Source organism: Salmo trutta, unplaced genomic scaffold (genome assembly GCF_901001165.1).
Source record: "Salmo trutta unplaced genomic scaffold, fSalTru1.1, whole genome shotgun sequence".
Taxonomy (NCBI): Eukaryota; Metazoa; Chordata; class Actinopteri; order Salmoniformes; family Salmonidae; genus Salmo; species Salmo trutta.
In genome coordinates this window covers 4,276,590-4,283,006 of record NW_021822911.1, presented here as the reverse complement: position 1 = coordinate 4,283,006, position 6,417 = coordinate 4,276,590, and positions in this window count along the sequence as shown.

Genomic DNA, 6,417 nt, shown 5'->3' with positions numbered 1-6,417 from the left:
TGCTTATTTCCTGTTACAGCAACACCTACTTTCCTCTCAACCCCAGACTGTCGCCATGCAATTTCTTTCCCCAAAAGCTCTCTTACATAGGCAGTATTCACATTTCCTCTACCTCAAGGTCTAATTAACATTTCAATTCCTGATCAAATTATAGTTGTGTCACATTTTCCCACGGCACGCACTCGCTCACTAAAGTAAAAAAACTTAACAAACACATCGGCTTCCCCGTGGCTCAGTTGGTAGAGCATGGTGTTTACAACGCCAGCATGGTGTGTTATACATACTGGCCTTCCCTGTGGCTCAGTTGGTAGAGCATGGTGTGTACAACGCCAGCATGGTGTGTTATACATACTGGCCTCCCCCGTGGCTCAGTTGGTAGAGCATGGTGTTTACAACACCAGCATGGTGTGTTATACATACTGGCCTTCCCTGTGGCTCAGTTGGTAGAGCATGGTGTTTACAACACCAGCATGGTGTGTTATACATACTGGCCTCCCCCGTGGCTCAGTTGGTAGAGCATGGTGTTTACAACACCAGCATGGTGTGTTATACATACTGGCCTTCCCTGTGGCTCAGTTGGTAGAGCATGGTGTGTTATACATACTGGCCTTCCCTGTGGCTCAGTTGGTAGAGCATGGTGTTTGCAACGCCAGGGTTGTGGGTTCCATTCCCATGGGTGGCCAGTACGGGAAATAAATAAAAAATGCATGAAATGAAATGTATGCATTCACTACTGTACGTCACTCTGGATAAGAGCGTCTGCTAGACGACTAAAACGAAACAAACATCCAGCATATTTAGGGCCGGATAATTTCTCAGTGTGAATTACTAAGAAGAATTCATTAAAAAGAGAAGAAGAAGTTCCAACAGTAGCGAGGTGTCCATCATTTACATTCTAGTCATTTGGCAGACGCTCTTATCCAGATAATTTCTCAGTGTGAATTACTAAGAAGAATTCATTAAAAAGAGAAGAAGTTCCAACAGTAGCGAGGTGTCCATCATTTACATTCTAGTCATTTGCATACATTTCATTTCATGCATTTTTATTGTTTCCCCTCCCCCGTACTGGCTGCCCGTGGGAATGGAACCCACAACCCTGGCGTTGCAAACACCAAGCTGGCGTTGCAAACACCATGCTCTACCAACTGAGCCACAGGGAAGACTAGTAGCTAGGTGGGTGTGGTGCGATAACCCGAGCCGTTGGAATACAATAGTGTGCAACTGGAGCCCGGAATTCGCGGCGTTCCTGTATGGGGGGTGATAAGAGACATATATAAGCCTAGGCAACCGTACCACCTGACATGACACCAACGCCTTACTAATGGGGGGTGATAAGAGACATATATAAGCCTAGGCAACCGTACCACCTGACATGACACCAACGCCTTACTAACGTCTGCGGGACGCCTGCGTCGCGTGTTAATGAAACTCATATTGTGCATAGTTTATATTTATATAAATTAAATCTCAAACATAAATGTTAGAAACGTACCATTTTTCGGCCTACGGCTTGTATATTTCCTGTTATCGCTAATGGCCTAGAAAAGATGATGTCCAATCTATAGGTAACATGTCTTTCCCTCAACACCTCATGGCATGGTATCATGTTATCTTATCTCGCTATACACAGATCTAAATGTTGTTAGCCAATCACAGACTGTGTTACCAGTTCCACATCAGACAAGCAATAAGAGTTTCAGAGTTCACAGGTGCTATTCGGGATCCTTGGGCTGTTCCTACCTCTATCAAGTATAAATGTAAATTGGTTGAGTTTAGTGTTAGTTTAGGGTTTAGGGTAAGCACGTCCCAAGGAATCCGGATAGCGGTGACCGTTCATAGAGTGAGAGACTGGCACGGTATTTAAGAGCTTGGCGGTGATAGACATTCATTACATTTTTTTTACAAGCGACAGAAGCGATTTTCAAGTGTCTGCCCCAGATGATGAAAATAACTACCAAGATGTCCTTGATCCAATTTACATTTTTATTATTTATTATTTAACCTTTATTTTAGGCAAGTCAGTTAAGAACAAAGTGTTATTTACAATGACGGCCTACCAAAAGGCAAAAGGCTCCTGTGGGGACAGGGGCCTGGGATTTAAAAAATTCAATAAATACAATATAAATATAGGACAAAACACACTTCACAACAAGAGAGACAACACAACACTACATAATGAGAGACCTAAGACAATAACATAGCAAGGCAGCAACACATGACAACACAACATAACAACAGCATGGTAGCAACACAACATGTTAGCAGCACAAAACATGGTACAAACATTATTGGGCACAATCAACAGCACAAAGGTCAAGAAGGTAGAGACAACAATACATCACACAAAGCAGCCACAACTGTCAGTATTGAGGAGTAAGTAGGCTATATTTAAGTTGTGATATCGTTAGGAAATATTTAGGCCTACTATGTTTATAAGTCAAATTAGGTTAATTTTGAAAATAATAATTTTTCGTTGATCACGAGTTGATAACGTATTGTCGAAAGCACGTAGGCAATATTATTTACTGTGTCGATTGGGGAGTAGGCTAGTGTACATTTGACTTGTAAAAGACACAAACCCAATCTAATCAAAGTAATCCAAGCTAAATTATTGCACCGATTGAAATGTAATGTGTTTTTAGTGTGTATTCTGTTACATAAAAAATGTCACTGTTGCCTATTAGATCAAAATCAGTGTGCGCACGTCTGATTTGACTTGATCCATGTACAGGTGAGGCCATTCCATGTCTTTATTGCTTTGTATGAGAAGGCAGTTTGGTAGATGGTGGTGGACCATTTGATGATGCTACATTCACCCCTGGAGGAGGTTTTTGGGACACTGCTATTTAAGTCTGAGCAGAGGTTGACGAAAACCTTCAAAGGTGGTGCTGCTATATTGCATTTTATTTTGAATACCAGGCAGATGTTGGAGTAGAGAATGAAATGGTGTAAATTGAAGAAGTTAAACTTGCTGAGTACACTCTTAGGAAAAAGCGGTTCCAAAGGGTTATACGGCAGTCCCCATAGGAGAACCCTTTAAAGAACCCATTTTTGTTCGAGTAACAACCTTTTTGGGTTCCATGTAGAACCATCTGTGGAATGGAACACAAAAAAGATCTCCGAGGCCCCGAAAAGGGGTTCTACCTGGAATCAAAAAGGGTTCTTCTATGGGGACAGCGGAAGAATCCTTTTAGGTTCTAGAGAGCACCTTTTTTCCTGAGAGAGACCTATATTGCCGTGGTTTTCTGTAAAAATAAATGCAACAGGCCCTCTGGTGAATCTAGCAAGATAGCGAATCATTGCATCACCGACTAAGTATGAATATAATGAACATTTATGACTTGCACCATTATGCAATTATTAAGAGACTAGATACAAAGAGCTAATCCTGGCAACCAATGTTCTAGCATTAATTAACTGAGGCAAGCAGATCAGAGATGTCAAGGTGGCATCCAAGAATATGCTACAGTATGTGTACTGTATAGTGTAAATAACAACTACCAATAGACCTTCTAAATTATGAGCATTTGGTCAATCAAATAATTACTCTGTAAAATGAGGAATGCAATTGATCTATTTAACTTAATTGGATGAAAGAATTGACACTCAAACAATTACAGTGTACTGTACATTAAATACATTATACATTACAGAATTACACAGAGTATATGACTATCACCAATAGGCTTAAGCAGTGTGGTAACACATGTCTTCAGTTCAGAATAGTCTCTAAGAGAAAACACGATGTGTGTCTGATACACACGAGCTTGGTAGCAAGTTCTCAAAGTTTGAACAAATTCACTGTCCTTTTAACCAAATTCAAGCAGAAACTCACGCCCAACCTGAATGAAGACTTCTTTGCACTTTGCTAGTTATAACAAAAGGCAGGAAAACAGCCAGATTTGAATCTAATCAACTCAATGTAAGTAACGTTAGCTAGCAATCTAAATCCAAAAACAGCTTAAATTATTTATTCCTATTTAATAATATTTTAGAAGGCTTACATCAGCCTGCCTAGTCAGCTAGCCAGACAGTTATGTTTAGCCAACATTAGCTAGCTAGCTAATTGTTTTTGTAGCTTTCATTTTGTATGTAACGTTAGCTTGCACTTAAATGGCATCTCTCGAGGAGATGTTATTTGATCTTTCCAACCAGGCAAAGTACTATGAAGGCACCAATGATCTCGACAAGAAGCACAACATTCGTAGGGGTCAGAAATTCACTATTCAAGGAAGGCACCAGTTCGCTTCTATTACATGACTGGAAGGATTTAGCTATGAACAACCATTTTTCAAAACCCATTAACCCTCTAGGTAGTTGGTCATCTAGAAGTTGCTAGCTATACATTTGTCATCTTGAGGTATCTAGCTATAAGTTAACTCAGATCAATCAAATTGACAGGTCTAAGCATTTTTTTTAATTGAACCTTTATTTAAACTAGACAAGTCAGTGAACTAGGCAAGTCAGTTAAAAGACCAAATTCTTATTTACAATGACGGCCTTGGAACAGTGGGTTAACTGCCTTGTTCAGGGGCAGAATGACAGATGTTTACCTTGTCAGCTCGGGGATTCAATCCACCAACCTTTCGGTTACTGGCCCAATGCTCTAACCAGTGCAGGACATTAAGCACATGGAGGAGATAATCCAGACCTTCTCAGAACCATTGTCTCCAAGCTGCCTTCAAAGCTCAGGGAGAAGTGGAGATCAGCTGTGTGGGATTTTCAGGATCAACACAGCAGAGGAACAAAGTCTGAAGACTTTGTGGAGAAGCAGGCCTGAATTGCATTGGATCCAGTATTCTTTTAAACCTTTTTTATATTCATAAGTATATTGAGTTTTTTTTAACACAATATACTTGCAGTGAAGCCGCTCAACAACTACATCATATTGGTCATCTAACAGACTCCCATCCAGAGCGACACACAGAGGCAACCAGGGTCAACGCCCTGCTCAAGGGCACGTTGACAGATCTCCCACAGGGTCAAAAACGGGGACCCGAACCAGCGATCCATTAGCAACTGGCCCAAGCTCCCAACCGCCAGGCCACCAGCCCTCCAAGATCCCCCCCACAGTTCCCCAAGAGCTGCCCCTCAACCATCCAAGACCCACCCACAGCCCCCCCAAAGAAAAAGAAAATACTATATATATATATTCCATATATATTCCATTCCCCACCCCAAGATCTCCACCCCCTCATTCACCAACAACCAACAAAATGAACAAAAGAGAAAAAAGAGAAAGACAAAGGAAAACAGAAAACAACCATCCAAAAAACAAAAGACATCCAGGACAACAAAAATCATAACAGCAAGGCAAACTGAATATGTTGTGCATGTATGGCACTATTTACATGTGTGTGTGTGTGTCTGTGTATGTGCACATGTGTGCATTTGAATGAGAGTGTGTGTATATACATGTGTACAAACACCTGCATCAGCCTCAGACAAACCAACATTAGCTGTAACAACACTGCCCCTCAGTGTCATTCAAACTGGCTTTTTGTTATGTTTATTTTGACTTTATTTTTTATACTTTTATCTTTAACCGTCATTCTATCCCGTACCCTGCAACTCCACTCCCACTTGTCCCAGCTTCCCTCAGCGCATCCCACCTATCTCTGCAGGCCAGCCTCTTCCGATTTCTACGCAACATATATCTTTCAATGATGTTGTGATGTTTAACATTGTCACGCCCTGACCTGAGAGAGCCTTTTTATGTCTCTATTTAGGTTTGGTCAGGGTGTGATTTGGGTGGGCATTCTATGTCTGTATTTCTATGTTGGGGATTGCTTTGTTTCGGCAGGGTATGGCTCCCAATCAGGAACAGCTGTACATCGTTGTTGCTGATTGGGAGTCATACTTAGGCAGCATGTGTTTCCTTTGGGTTTTGTGGGTAGATGTTTTCTGTTTAGTGTGTTAGGATATCTGACAGGACTGTTTGGCTGTCGTCTGTTTTTCTTTGTGAAGTGCCTTTTTCATCTAAAATAAAAGATGAACAAATTCCACGCTGCACCTTGGTCTACTACTTCAGACAGCCGTTACAAACATACCATTTCTATGGAATATAATCTACAGAATGCGTATTGAAGATAAATACTTTTACGAGGAGTATTAGTAATTGACTGACCCGGTCTCTCCAGATCTCCTAACAGTACTATTTCTAGGGTCAATTTTAGATCAATGCTATGCATTTTCAGCCATTCCTGAACCTGAGACCAGAAACAGGCTACGTGAGGGCAATACCAAAATAAATGGTCTATTGAATATGTAGTCTCACAACAAAATCTGCAGAGCTTTGATGATTGATTTGATGATATGCCCCAAATATTCAACATTTTGTTGGTAGCAAGAATTCTAAATAATAATTTCAGCTCAAACCACGAAGTCTTGAATCTTGCGTCGTTTTATATATCAACT